Below are 15,204 nucleotides of genomic sequence, written 5' to 3' on the forward strand. Positions count from 1 at the left end.
CTGAGTGCTGGGACTATAGGCAGGCTTCCATAAGTGTTTTTTTTTTTTTTTTAAGTGATTGCTGGGGATCCAGACTCTGGTCCTTATGCTCACACAACAAGCACTTTATCCACTGAGCCATCTTTCCAGCCCCACCTTTATTGATTGCTTGCTTGATTGATTGATTGATTAGCGTTTGTGCTGAGGGATTGAACTCAGGTCTGCATGCTTGCCCAGCAAACATTTTACTAATTGAGCCATTTTCCCAGCCCAAGATTTCTTAGTTTTTCCCTCTTGTGATTCAGATCCCAAATGTCTCCCAAAGGTCCTGTTAAAGTCTTGCTTCCCTGCTGCTGATGGAACCCTTATGAGATGGGGCCTTTGGAAGGAAGTTAGGTCATTGGCAGCATGCCTTGAAGGGGATGTTGGGACCCCTGGGCTCTTCCTCTCTTTCTTTGCTTCCCAGCTGCAACAGAACAATGAAAAGTTGCAGTCCCTAGTATCTATCTCTCTTCCAGTTTCCTACCCAGCATACCACATTTAGATTTTCTTTTAGCCAATTCTGGATTGCAACAAAATCCCAGCGATGATTTTGACAGCTTGGAGTGAGTGGTATTCCTTGACCAGATATTTGAATAAGTTTTTCATGGGCAGGGCTTTTGTCTTATTTATCCTTTTTATGTATAATAGGATACCTAGAGCAACATAGGCTCTTGGAACTTTGGGTAAACAGTCCTGAAATGGTCCATGGCTACTAAACAGACCTGTGCCAATTTACAAGAAAGAGTGTTCTGATCATGGTAAGGTGAGGATAGTTAGGATAACACTGAGTTAAGGAGCTTTGAAAGCCACGAGTGAATGCAAGTGTCATGGGATATCCCATATCTCAGGGCTTGTGATGTAATGCACCTGACTTTATGAAGAAGAAGGCACCTAGAATGGTAGATTCGTGAGAGGAGACTACAGTCCAGAGGCTTTCTGCAGTAATGGCATGAAGAAGTGGAGGTATATGGGTACTTATTAATACAGATGCAAACGCCAAGAAAGACTAGAATAGATAAAATTGAGAGATGGAGACATACTAATCCTACCATTCTTTACAAAAGTGAATTACAGATACTAAGGTGCTGACTAAATAAATAGAAAACAGGTTATTAGACAATCGGTATTCCACAGAGGAAACTATGAGAACAAAACGGCAAATCTTCCTGATTATTAAAAAAAAAAAATACAGAAGAAAACTACCTAATAAATATTTTTTTTTAAAGTTTAAGAGCTGGGAGTCTAACAAAAGATAGCAAAACTTAAGTCCAAAAGTAACATATCAACACAACTCAGGTCAGGTTAAGGGACAGGTAACTTCAGAGGAGAGGACAAAGGGACTAAGAGCACCTGCTATACAAGCATGAGGACCTTAGTTTGAATCCCCAGGACTCTCTTAGCCAGGCATAGTTATAACGGAAGCACTGGAGAGTGGAGACCAGCAGATCCCCACAGTTCCCTGGGTAGCCAACCTACCTGAGCAGGTGAGCTGGTTCAGTGAGAGACTGTCTCAAGGGAATAGGAGAAAAGAGTAAGAGACAATACCCAGCATCTTCCTCTGACTTTAGCATAAACATGTACACACATGCACATATAAGCATATGTCATACATAACACAACATTAAAAAAAATTGCCACTTGCAAAGTGGAATCATAACTCAATGTTGCATGGAAGATATAAAAACTATTCAGAAAGGTTCAACATAAAAATAGTAAGAATTATCGTTGAAAACTCAGAGAAAAAGCAAAGATCAAAATTTTAATAACAAGCCAGGCATAGTAACTCAGTTTTGTAATCTGAGCACTTGAAAGCTGAGGCAGGAGGATTGGCACCAGTGCAAAGCCAGCCTGATGTACATAGTGAGATCCTGGCTCTCTAACAGGAAGAAACAGTCTTACTAGCAGACACATAGTCTAGTGTCAAAAGTTGTACCTGTAATAAGGATGAACAGTTAGGAGCAGCTGGGAGCAAATCATTTAGCAACATTGAGCAAAAACTACATTAGAAACAAAGGACAAACGTCAGCGGCAGGCACCAATTATGTAAACATAAGGTAAAGGTCTTAGCCTATCATTTTGGTAATCTGACAATCTGCACAGAAGTTCTGAGAAGGAAGGTGGTACAAACCTGGCATTACACAAAGATGGCAGCAGAAACAAAGGACACTGAGTGACACCTGGAGACAGCCTGTCACCAAGCCATCAGCAAAACTCAGGCTCCCCAGGTCTTTAGACAACAGAAGCTTCTTGATTGACCTGGCTAGGTGCCTAAGGTTAGAATGCGGCGACTTGCCTCTCAGCCTGTTTCCAGCTGCTGTAGTTTTCCTCAAAGAGAACAAAATTCTATTTTCTAAACTCTTGACTTTATTCAATGAAACCAACCCATTACCGACTCCCACCAACCCGTTACCAACTCCCACTACACAGAGTGAACTAATAATTGACTATATATCTTCACATTTCCTTCGATAAAGTCAAAGTAATCCAAACTTGAAAAAACCACGAAAATCATCTGATTGTGCCTACAAAGAAAAACTGCAGTCAAGTCCAAGGAATAGAATTAATGTGGAAAACACTGTCATGAAATTGCAGCTAAACATCAGGTGATAGAAGCACGTGTCTGTAATCTCAGGACTTGAGATGCTAAGGCAGGAGAGTTTGAGGCCAGCCTGGGCTCTGTAGAGGGCTAGCCCCTCTCCCCCCACCCCCCCCCAAAAAAAACAAACAAAGCCAACAAGCAAAACAGACTGGCACCAATAAGAAATAAGTAGGGCTGGAAGGTAGCTCAGTGGTAGAACACTGCCCTGGCGTGTTCAATATCCTGGCACCAGAAAAAAAAGAAAAAGAAAAAAGAAAAAGACTTCAATTTCAGTCTTCAGCAGCTCAGAAAATGAGGGGGAGCCACAGAATTGGTAAACTAATCACTCAGTTTGACTTTTCTATCTGAGGCAGTAAAACTTAACTCTCTGGGGCTGGCACAAAAGGGAAATACACACATACACACACCCCTTTAGGGTCTTTCTATCTCTCTATTCTTTCTTTTCTTACCTCTATCCAGATGTATCCCTTCTGTGTCTTTATTTTTCCCTTACAGCTTAAATACCCCAGCAGACTCTTTCAAGCAGTATAAAAATTACGATGTGGTTACACTCTTATTTTTTAAGTAAATGATTACAATGAATACAAGTTTTTTTTTAAAAAAGCATATTTCCCATTTCTCTTACATGATTAAACATTTTATGTATTACAGGTGAAAAGCAAATTATTCCCATGAACACACATTCATGTCCAAGCAACTTGTCATAGATTAACAGTGTATATGCAAGCAAGGTATTTTTCTTAGCCAGTTCTTTTACTGACAGGGTGCATTTTACAGTTACAAAGAAAGGATCAATCGCTTTATTATTTATATCAAAAAGTAATCATAAACAAACCTTAAAAGAATCACAAATCTAAACTTTTATAGATGAAAAACATCAGTCAGCTCTACTTTAAATCCTCGGGGTGCAAACCCACTCATCAATAGTTTTTTATATCAGGAAGCTGAGGGCAGAATCGGGTACAAGGAATTAATCATCACCTTTGATCACCAACCCATTCTAGCAAGAAAGGTACATCAGCCAGCAACAGCCAGGTTGTCATTGGTTTTGTTCCCTGACCTCAATGAGTCCCTCACTCAAGTATTGAAAGTGTGCCTTTCCAAACTTTAAGTTGTTCCCCAAGATATTCTACCTCAAAACCATTAACAAAAACATCTTAATTATTTAAAGATTTGTTTTAGCTATGATGAACACCGAAACCTGTGAACATATCTCCCAACATTAAGATTAAAAGAACTTGAGCTAGCCTAGTCTCTGGGGCTCAGTTGTTTTCCATAATCATTAACCCAAGCCACAGTCTCTACACTACTCCTCAAGAGAAACTCCTAAGTCCCAGCTCTGTGACACTTCCATGTTCCTATTTGCTATCCTCTGCAGCCCTTGCTTTATCAGGAGCCAGGGTAACACTTTAAACAGTACCGCTTAAGACAAAATCATCTTCATCATAATCCACAGGCAAAAATGCCCAGTAAAACGGGATATTTCCATGAGATAATCACACTACATTAAAGGCAGTGGGAACTCCCCTACACACACCCATTCACACCATGCCAGATACCAGAGAAAAATGGCAGCGGCAAATATGTTAAGGCACAGCAGTAGCAAGAGACATTCTGGAGTCGAAGCCCTCAGGGCCTTGCCTATCTGAGATTCACTCATCAGTGCCTTACGTTCTGATAGGCTCAATGCCTGAATTCATGTGCCACTTGCTCCTCTGACGTGGCCACCAGCACATTAGTTCAAACAAAACAATCTAAATTGAAATTAAGGATAGCTGGAATAGTTATTATAGAGAAATTTCTACATATCATGAACTCTGTGATAAAATCATAACAGTGCTCAGAAGAAAATATCCAAGTGAACATGTTAGGAGGGAAAAAATAAACCAAACAAAATCAGAAGGAAAGAAAGAAAAGAAAGATGGAAATTAATGAGTTATAAAAGAAAAAAAGTACAAATATGGTAACGTGTACATAAACATAGAGTGCAGCTAAATAACAGAAAAAAAATACTTTGAAATTGGAATGAGGGAATAAAATTACCACTATTTGCAGATAGGAATGTATAGATGGAAATTGCAATAGAATCACTAAATAAAAGCATTACTAGCCGTAAGCTAATTCAGCAAATCAGTGTTTTTCATGTATTCAAACAAAGACAAGATAGACTTACTGTAAGATACACTTAGTTGGGCTGGAGAGATGACTCAGTGGTTAAGAGCAGTGACTGCTCTTCCAGAGGACCTGAGTTCAATTTCCAGCAACCACATGGTGGCTCACAACCATCTGTAATGAGATCTGGTGCCCTCTTCTGGCCTGCAAAGACACATGCAAGCAGAACACTGTATACATAATAAATAAAATAAATCTTAAAAAAAAAAAAATAAAAAAAATAAAAGATACACTTAGTTAAATGGCCTCCAAAAGAAGATGAATGGCCTAGCAGTAAACATTAGAAAGATTGTAAAAGCAGAGATTGTTATGAGTAGTGTCTTCTATACATGGCAGGAAGTTGTTGTACCCATGAACTCTTAACAAAACACTGTCTCGGTCATTGTCCTATTGCTGTGAAGAGACACCATGGCCACAGCAACTCTTATAAAAGAAAGCATTTAATTGGGATTTGCTTACAGTTTCAGGGGTTTAGTTCATTATCAGATGGCAGGAAGCATGGCAACACTCAGGCAGTCATGCTGGAGAAGCAGCTGAGAGTTCTCCATTCAGATGTGCAGGCAGCTGGAAGAGAGAGACTCTGGACTTAGCAGAGACTTCAGTGACACACTTCCTCCAACAAGCCAAATCTCCTAATCCTTCCAAATAGTGCCACTCCCTAGTAACAAAGCAGTTGAATCTATGGGTGTATGGGGGCCATCCTTATTAAAACCACCAAAATCACCAAAACAAGACCTGCACAATGACACCAAGGCTGGATAACCTGGAGCACATAGCAGAAAAAAAAACAAAACAAAAACTGTCTCAATTATTTCATAGAAAAATCAATATATGGTTGTTAAGCTCTTCCAAAGAGGTTCAACTAACTCAGAATTTAGGAAATAAAAACTTAAAAGTGAAATATTTTAACTTATGTTTACAAGCATGAAATCAATTGATCACAAGCCCATTGTTTGGAGAAGTAAAAATACATGTTTACTAAAGCATTTGTAATCATTTCAGCATATTAAAAAATGCTTAAAATATGTCCCATTCATAGAATTTATTCTGACAACCTTTCTAAATATATTTGGGCTATCTATCTATCTATCTATCTATCTATCTATCTATCTATCTATCTATCTCTGTGTGTGTGTGTGTGTGTGTGTGTGTGTGTGTGTTGTTTTTGTTTTTCGAGACAGAGTTTCTCTGTGTAGCTTTGGAGCCTGTCCTGGAACTCACTGTGTGGACCAAGCTGGCCTCAAACTCACAGAGATCCACCTGCCTCTGCCTCCCAAGTGCTGGGATTAAAGGCATGTGCCACCACTGCCCTGTTTATATTTTAAATTTATGAAAAGTTGTGCTAATTTATCATTAAATAGAAAAAGTAGAGTATAAATTATGTTTTTAGTATATAGGTCATGTAAAATATATGTGATCCTGTAAGCACCAGAGTATGGATATCTCACTCCATCTTTGATATATCTTGGAGGTCAGACATATCTATCTGTAATACAGAAATACTTTATTATTTTAATGACACTTTAGTAGCAAGATAAAACCCTTACTAGTGAATGTCAGTCATTTGTAATATTTTATTCTTATCAAAAATAATGAAATAAGCAGTCACCCTGTCTTGTTTCGCATCTGTATAGCTCTGTAAAAAGTTCATCACATTTAGAATTCTTATACACATTTAGAAAGGTTACATTTTTTTTTTAAGATTACAAAATAATTCTTCCATGGTTTTCCTTAGGTCAAAATTTAATTTTTTGAAATGTGAATCCAACTTTATTTTTTCCAGGTGGTTACCCAGTTGACCTAATTCGATTTTTATAATGATCCGTATTTTCCTTTATTAATTTAAGATGTCATGTCTATCAGATATATAATAAATTCTACATATATTGGTTCTGAAAACTTCTATTATGTTTCATTTTGTCAACTTGTTGGCCAGCATCATCATTCATTGATTGTAGGTGTACAGTAATATAATCTAATCTTTAATTATTCTGTTTTAGAATTTCCTGGGTTATTCTTACTTATTTACATGAACATTGAGATTTAGTAAGGTTTATACGTTAATTTTAGGAGACTTGATGTGATGATTTGGAAGTAAATGGCCCCCAGATTGGAGTGGCACTATTAGAAGGTGTGGCCTTGTTAGAAGAAGTGTGTCACTGCAAGGGCAGGCTTTGAGGGCTTTTTTACTCAAACTTCCCTCAGTTGACAGTCAGTCGACTTCCGGTTGCCTGTAAGATGTAGGACTCTCAGCTAGTCCTCCAGCACCACATCTGCCTGCATGCTGCCATGCTCCCCGCCATGGTGATAATGGACTGAACCTCTGAAAGCCCGCCCAATTAAATGTTTTCCTTAAAAGAGTTATGGTGGTCATGATATCTTTTTACAGCAATAAAAAACCCTAAGACACGATGTGTTTTTTTTTAACACTTATTATTATTGTTGAGAATTTCATATATGATTACTGTCTTTACATAATTTCCACCCTCCACTCTCTCCTCTCCAACTCCTCCAGTGTCTCCCTTGTTCCCTCTCTACTTCATGACCCCCCCTTTGTGTGTGTAAGTGGTGTGTGTGTGTGTGTGTGTGTGTGTGTGTGTGTGTATTTAGGGGACGGCCACTTGTCTTGGAGAAGACAGTTTCGTCTTTTCTCAGTCATTAATTATCTATAGCTCTTTGTCTAAGGTTGGGGGCTTGTGAGATTTCCTCCATCCACACTGGAATGTAAACTAGGGATTCTTTTGTCTTAGTGTCCCATCTCACCACAGTAGAGCTGAGATTACATTTGCCTGCACTATGTAACCAGCTTTTATGTGGGTTCTGGGGATTGAAACCCAGGTCCTGATGCTTGCATAGCAAGCATCTGTACTCAGCCATCTTCTGATGTATTTTAATTGACTTTTGTATATATTAAAGAATGATTATTTTTAGAACACATTTTGTTTTCAAGACTTTTTTCTTAAATACATGAGTATTTGCTTGTATTTAAACATTCAAATGAATTAAAATTATTTAGAACAAAAAATGAGCTAGTTTATTACATATATTGGGGAAAATATATCTTTTTTATTTTTAGAGAAAAGCTTTTCAGGTCAAGAAGTGAACCAATTCATTACACTCCAAAGAAGATTCCAGATGGAAACTTCAACAGGTATTTGTGCAGATTTTTTTTTCTAGTTTGAAGATACCCAGGGGTCTTTTTATTAGAAGATTCATTTCTAGAAGATTTACAACTCTTTTTAGGAAAATGTTTATTTAATATGTCTGTGTATGTTTGTGTGTATTTTTTGTACCCTGTGGTGGTTTGATTAGGAATGGCCCCCATATAGGCTCATAGATTTGAATGCTGAGTCATCAGGGTAGGGCATTACTTGAGCAGGATTAGGAGGTATGGCCTTGTTGGAGCAGGTATGGCCTTGTTAGAGGAAGTGTGTCACAGTGGGTGGGCTTTGGGGTTTTCAAAAGCCCATGCCAAGTCCAGAGTCTCTCTCTTACTGCTGCTTGTGGACATTGATGTAGAACTCTCAGCTACTTCTCCAGCACATCTGCCTGAGTGTTGCCATGCTTCCCAGCATCGTGATAATGGGCTAAACCTCTGAAACTGTACACAAACCCCAATTAAATGCTTTCTTTTATAAGAGTTGTTGTGGACATGGTGTCTATTCACAGCAATAGAACACAAAGATACACCATTATGTGTAGCTTTATTTACAGGCCATAAAAGGGCATCGATCCCCTGGAACTGGAGTTACAGGTGGTTGTGAGCTGCACAATGTGGGTGCTGGAACTGGGATTCTGGTTATAAGCATTTTGAACCGTTGAGCCAATCTCTCCAGCCCCTGTTGTATCTGGAAAGTAACTCCTTTATCTCTGTTCTGTTTTACATGGCTCTCTGATGGCTGTGTGAATTACCAGTCATGTTCAGCATCAACATTCCTCCCTACTATGGCTCCTCATGCTTGTGCTTTCTCTCTCTCTCTCTCTCTCTCTCTCTCTCTCTCTCTCTCTCTCTCTCTCTCTCACACACACACACACACACACACACACACACAGGGCATTACACATGCTAACCAAGTGTTCTATCACTGAGCTACATGCCCAGCCATTTTATTTGTTTAAAGACAGGGTCTCACTATGTAACCCAGCCTAAACTCAAACTTGTAGTCTTCCTGCCTCCAACCCAAATGCTGATTTTACAGGCGTGAACCACCACACTTGGCTTGAGTATAGTATATAAATAACAGAATGTACTCTTTCAGTAAATTTTGGCAAATATAAACCTGTGTGATAACCATCACAATCAAGACTCAGAACATTCCCACTGTCCTAACAGGTCCTCTGTGTCCCTTCCTACTCAATTTTCTGTGTGACCAAACCCAAGGTCAAGGTACCCATCAGGAACAACACCATGAGGTGAGGAACTATTGATGTGTAAAAACTTATTTTTCCCAGATGCAGGGAGCCAGACCAACCCAAGACTTTCTCAGAGTCACTGATAAAAGGACAAAGGGAACTTTAATTCTGTGTCCTTGTCCAGGAATGGACTTGGCAAGGCCAGCCTAGGGCTGGAGCCAGTGACTCAAGAGAGTCAAGGTTGCGGCTTCTGGAGACCTGATTCTTCCTCCTGGGCTGTGGTTATCAGTCCTTAGCCAGCTGTGTCTGAGGTATCCCATGTTCTCTTTGCCAACATTATCTGACTTAACTCTCTGCTGACCTTGGCTGTTCCCCCCTGTAAATAGTATATATGATGCTGTACTTCCTAATAAACTTGCTTGGCATAAGTCATCAGCTTATGCGAGATCCCTGGGTCCCAGCTGTTGCTTTCGTCTTCTTTATTTCTCATCCTTGATCCTCCCATGCAACCCCTTGCTGTTCAAGACCCTTATTCCCGCTGGTTCAGGAAACCTAGGGCTTCAAACAAATGAATCCATCCAACATGTTCCGATTGGGGCTGGCTTCTTTCATTTGCCGTCCTGTTTGAGATTCACCATGTTGTTGTTGTTTTTTTTTAACTTTTAATAAATTTATTTGTTATTGTTGTGTGTGATGTGTGTGTGGACTTGGCATCACTAGGCTTGCATGACAAGATCTTTACACACTAAGCCACCTTGTCAACCTGGTTTGCTATTATTTCTGCATAGTATTTTGTTTCCACTTTGCAACAAAAAAGAAGAAATCATCATGTTAGTAATTAATAATAAATGGTATTTCAGTTCACTAGAGCCTTCATTCATTCACCCATACATCTTGTCTTTGTGTGTGTGTGTGTGTGTGTGTGTGTGTGTGTGTGTGTGTAAATGCACATGCACATCTGTGCACATGTGTGGAGATCAGAGATCAACACCAACTGTCTTGTTGTCTCCACCTTAGTTTTTGGGACAGGATCTTTCCTTGAGCCTGCTGCTCACCAGTTTGGCCAGTGGCTGGCCAGCAAGTCCCAGGGATCCTCCTGTCTTCCCGTCTTCAGCACTAGGATTATAGACCCCATCCACCTTTTCAACCATTAATTTTTTCCCTTATTTCACAAACATTTTTTTCTGAAGCATCTATGTATCAAGAAAGTGTCAGCCACTGGTTAAATGCAGGCCACAAGCCACGTGACCTAGAATTCTAGTACTTGGAATACAAAAGGACCCCACCTTGAGAGCCTGTCACAAAATAAAAATAAAAACATATAAGGTTCTGGATTTGCATGTCACAGTTTGATCTTTAGGAAAATGATCTTTTGAGATAAAATTTATCAGTACCTCAGCCTTTACGCAGGAGTTGCAAAGGCTATGGATCAGTATCTAAAGTGATGAGGTACCGGAGTCAATGCTCTTTGTAGACTTCATGAGTAATGTATTGCGTTCTATCATTAGAACAGTCAGATGGCTGCCACAGCCGAGATAACATGACCATGTTCCAGGCAGGAAGAGCTATATATGTCACTTTTATCGGAAAAGCAAGAGTCCTTCCAGAAGTCCCAGAAGATTTCTTCTTATTTCATCATCCAGAAATGGATCTCAAGGCCATCTATAGACTTAGAGAAGTTAATGAGGCTCTTGTAAAATGAGATAAGATTGTTGTGACTGACACATACCAATTTTGACATAAGATTGGCACTGTGTCATCTCAAACAAAGCCAAGGTTCTAACAAAAGCTACACACTGTGTCTGGCTATCCTGTGATGGCTGCTGGGAGTCTTGGGGAGACTTCAGCATGGATGTGGTAGTGAGAGTATACTCCAGCACATGTGCAGAACTCTTCTTTACACCCACCCAGTGAGGTCTCTAAAACAGCACCCAAAATTGGCACATCTACTCTTATGTCCCAGTCAGAGGTATGACTGTGTAACTGAGCCCATTATAAAGCAAGATACAGGTAGATAATGTTTACAGGTTCCTCTGAAAAGGCTCCCTCAAGCCTCAGAGTTGAGGAAAGCAGTTTCTAAGGGAATCTAGAGTCAAAATTTTCCTTTGCTGTATCTCCTAGGCATGCTCACTGCTCAGCTCTCTACCCTGTCTCTGGAGAGAGAGAAATTCAATTTAGATTCTAAGGAAAGCTCATCCTTGGCTTCCCCAAATATGGAGGAACCAAAGCCAATTCACACAGAGAAATATAGTTAAGATAAAGAGCAAATTGCCAGCTTTAGAATGCAAAGACTCTGACTTAAGGACACTTAACACACCTCTGATGTGTTAGCTCCATGGCCATTCAAATAAATATAACCGATTTTTGTAGCTGGAGTTTTCCTGCCTTGCCCACAGTCAGGACAAATCTTTGTCACCCGCCAGTCCCAAAGCCGCTCAGATCCAACCAAGTAAACACAGAGACTTATATTGCATACAAACTGAATGGCCGTGGCAGGCTTCTTGCTAACTGTTTTTATATCTTAAATTAACCCATTTCTATAAATCTATACCTTGCCACGTGGCTGGTGGCTTACCGGCGTCTTTACATGTTACTTGTCCTGGCGGTGGCTGCAGTGTCCCTCCTCCTTCTTCCTGTTTCCCCAATTCTCCTCTTTCTTTGTCCCGCCTATACTTCCTGCCTGGTCACTGGCCATCAGTGTTTTATTTATATAGAGTGATATACACAGCACTTCCAGTTTTCTTCTTTTTTTAAAAAGGAAGGTTTTAGTTTTAACATAGTAAAATTACATATAACAAAACAATTACCAAGCAAGAATTACAGTTACAATATTAAAGAAGATGCCCTATCTATCTTATATTTGTAAGTTTAATGTTTTATATCTAACTTATCTTTTATTATAACTGAGGAAATTACAACTATCTAGTTTTCAACCACATCAAAGACCACCTTCACCGTTCAGCGTCCCGGCACAGAGAGAGCACTGGCCCATCCAGCTCTCGGTTCTCCAGGTGCCTCCCCTGGCCCCGCCTCGTAGGTGTGACAGTTGCCAGAGTCTCAATGGGGGTTGGAACTCCCATATCCAAGCTGGAATGGCTACCCACTACAGATTTCAGTATTCTCAACCAGAAAAGCTGGGCAAGACAATTGTAAGCCTTCCCCACCAGAATAGGCTTACTGTAATAATCCTCCAGCAGGTATGAGCAAGACGTACTCACCTCTTCTGCCAGCTCGAACATGGGAAGGGGAGAGATTGTGTTATTTCAGAAGTGGACACATGGTTGATTTGGGGCCAATAAGACATATGGTCTGATTCCAGGAGAAGCTGTCTAACAATGTACAGAGAACCTTGCCAGCTCTGCATGGGATGCCTGGAGCTGTTCTAACCAAATGCTGCAGCTTGATACTCAATGTATGTATGACCTTTTAACCCACCAACTGTAATATAAAATGCAACAGAAAGCTGGCAGTGTAGCTCAGTGATGTAGTGTTTGCACAGTGCCCCGATATACTGGGCTCAGTCCCCTGCAGAGTGTATGTGGGGCACATGTGGCAGCGATGGCAGGCACAGTGACAAGGACAGTGGAAATAACCTATTTCTTTAATGACATCACTGTAAATAGGAGCAGCCCACCCTGAACCTGCACACAGCCCCTTCCTTTTGGACTTCCTGTTCTGTAAGTAAATTGTTATCTAACTGTCCTATTGCTATGAAGAGACACCATGACCACAGCAACTCTTATAAAAGAAAGCATTTAGCTGGAGGAGGGGAGGCTTGCTTACAATTTCAGAGGTTTAGTCCATTGTCATCATGATGGGAAGCATGGCAGCATGAAGGAAGATATTGTGCTGGAGAAGAAGCTGAGAGTTCTGCATCAATATGCACAAGCAGCAGGAAGAGACACTGGACCTGGCTTGGGCTTTTGAAACCCCAAAGCCAACCCTCAGTAACACACTTCCTCCAACAAGGCCACACCTACTCCAACAAGCCACACCTCCTATTCCTTCTCAAATAGTGCCACTCCCTGAATGCTACTAAGCATTCACATCCATGAGCCTTTGTGGGGAACATCCTTATTCAAACCACCACAATTGTACTAATCTTTGACTCTGGGTTTCTGTTACTTGCAGCCAAAAACACTATAGCTAATACAGACATTCTTGTATCTTTCACATCTCCAATGTGGCCAACTATAAGTACATTTCATTATGTTCTCCTAAAAAATACTATCCTTTGCTTATCTGAACAATCTCAGTTAAAAGATTCATCACACACACACACACTTGCTTGCATGTGTATGATGCCACTCTCTATCTGGTTTTCTAAATGGAGTGTTTATTATTATATCTCTTAGAGGAAAATATATTGTCTTCAAGGCTCATACCTCCGCCTTCACTGCTAGCGCTGCTAAACCTAGAAGGCTTCATATGCACGAATACTTTCTATAACTAACATTCTTAGTTCACTACTGAAAAAAATACCCCAAATCCAGTTTCTGCTAAACTACTGACAAAAAAATTTATATTCAGTCTAATCCATCCAGCATTCATATCAAAAATAGGTTACTACCAATTTGTTCTTCTAAATGTCCCCACCACTACTGAGAGCTACTGTTATGTAACGCTTGGATGGCTGCTCCTCTGGGTCTTCTCTTCCCACTGAAGCCCTTTGTGCAACTGTAGCTACGAAGATCTCCGAGTTCAAAGCTGTCTTCAACATCATCTCCTCCTCACTCTCTCCTCCAGCCCTTCCTTCAGCTGACTGTTTCTTCTGGAGCAGATATTGTCCATGTCAGCTCTCTTCATGGGCATGCTTGATTTCCCTCTTCCAGTTAACATTTTTTCATATCTTCAGATTTCAGCTGAGCATGACCTTAAAAAGACTTCCTGACTCCCTGACACAGTCCAGTTCATGTGTTAATTGTACTTTTTGATATATATTTTCATTTCTGTGTCTGTCTGTGATTAGGGGTTACTGGCAATCCACTGCAGTAGAGCCTAACTGTTTGCTCCTATGCAGTAATGAAACATGAATCTCACTTTTTTTTTCTTTTGTTGTTACCAATGTCCACAGGAAACCTACTCTGAGATCCTTTCTTTAAATAGAACATTATGCCAGGCACACAGAGCTGGGTTGTCTTAGTGCCCCCTCAATGGGAAAGGGTTCGTGAAGTATGGAGGACATACAAGGATAATGCCCAGCCTTTATCACTTGGGATGGCAAGATGTCAACAGCAGGATCATTGCTTGTCACTAGACATAACTTCATCCAGTAAGGAATTACTCAGCCCCCTCTATAACCCCTTCTCTGTTCTAGTAGAAGCTAAAGTACCACTCGACTTCATCTCAGAGTAAAGTTAGCCTCTCTCCATTACAACATTTTCTCTTTTTTAATGACTGGCTGACTTGTATTCTTGTAACAAATCATAAAATATATGGGGAGGAGGAAGAACAGCGTATTCAAAGGTATCAGGTTGAGACAGGATCCAACTGAGGCTTCCCACATGCCCAACTATACCCTCCATCCCAGGCAGATCCAACCAAGAGCCTCACACATGTTAAGCTATACCCCCACCCCAGGCTTCAAGCTTGAAGAAAGTTTGCAATGGCTTTGATATCTTAGCTGTCAGGTCTAAAGGAAATTCCAACCCCCCAAATTCTGGATCCAGTTCCCTTCTACCAAAGGAGTCATTTCCTTATCACTGTCAGAAGGGACAGATGGCTATCATGGTGCTTATTATCGTACCAAAGTGCATCCTGGCCTCCAGGCTCATTCAGTACCTGTGGCTCTTCTCGCCCTGCTCTCTACTGAAACTTTTCCAGCTCATGGGCTCTCCTTCCCCAGCTTCTCATTCCCTTATAACCCTACCATTTTGGCTATGTGCTCTCTTGGTCCTTCTTTCTCTCTTTTGTCTTCTTCTGTTGTCCCACACCCCCACACCCCACATCCCTGAGTCCCCCCACTTCCCCATCTCCCACCTCCCACCACTGCCTCAGTCTCCTTTGCCTGCACTCTCTCCACCCCACTCCCACAGCCCATGTCCATGTTCAGTGTACTA

The sequence above is a fragment of the Peromyscus maniculatus genome, chromosome 1 (genome assembly GCF_049852395.1).
Source record: "Peromyscus maniculatus bairdii isolate BWxNUB_F1_BW_parent chromosome 1, HU_Pman_BW_mat_3.1, whole genome shotgun sequence".
Taxonomy (NCBI): Eukaryota; Metazoa; Chordata; class Mammalia; order Rodentia; family Cricetidae; genus Peromyscus; species Peromyscus maniculatus.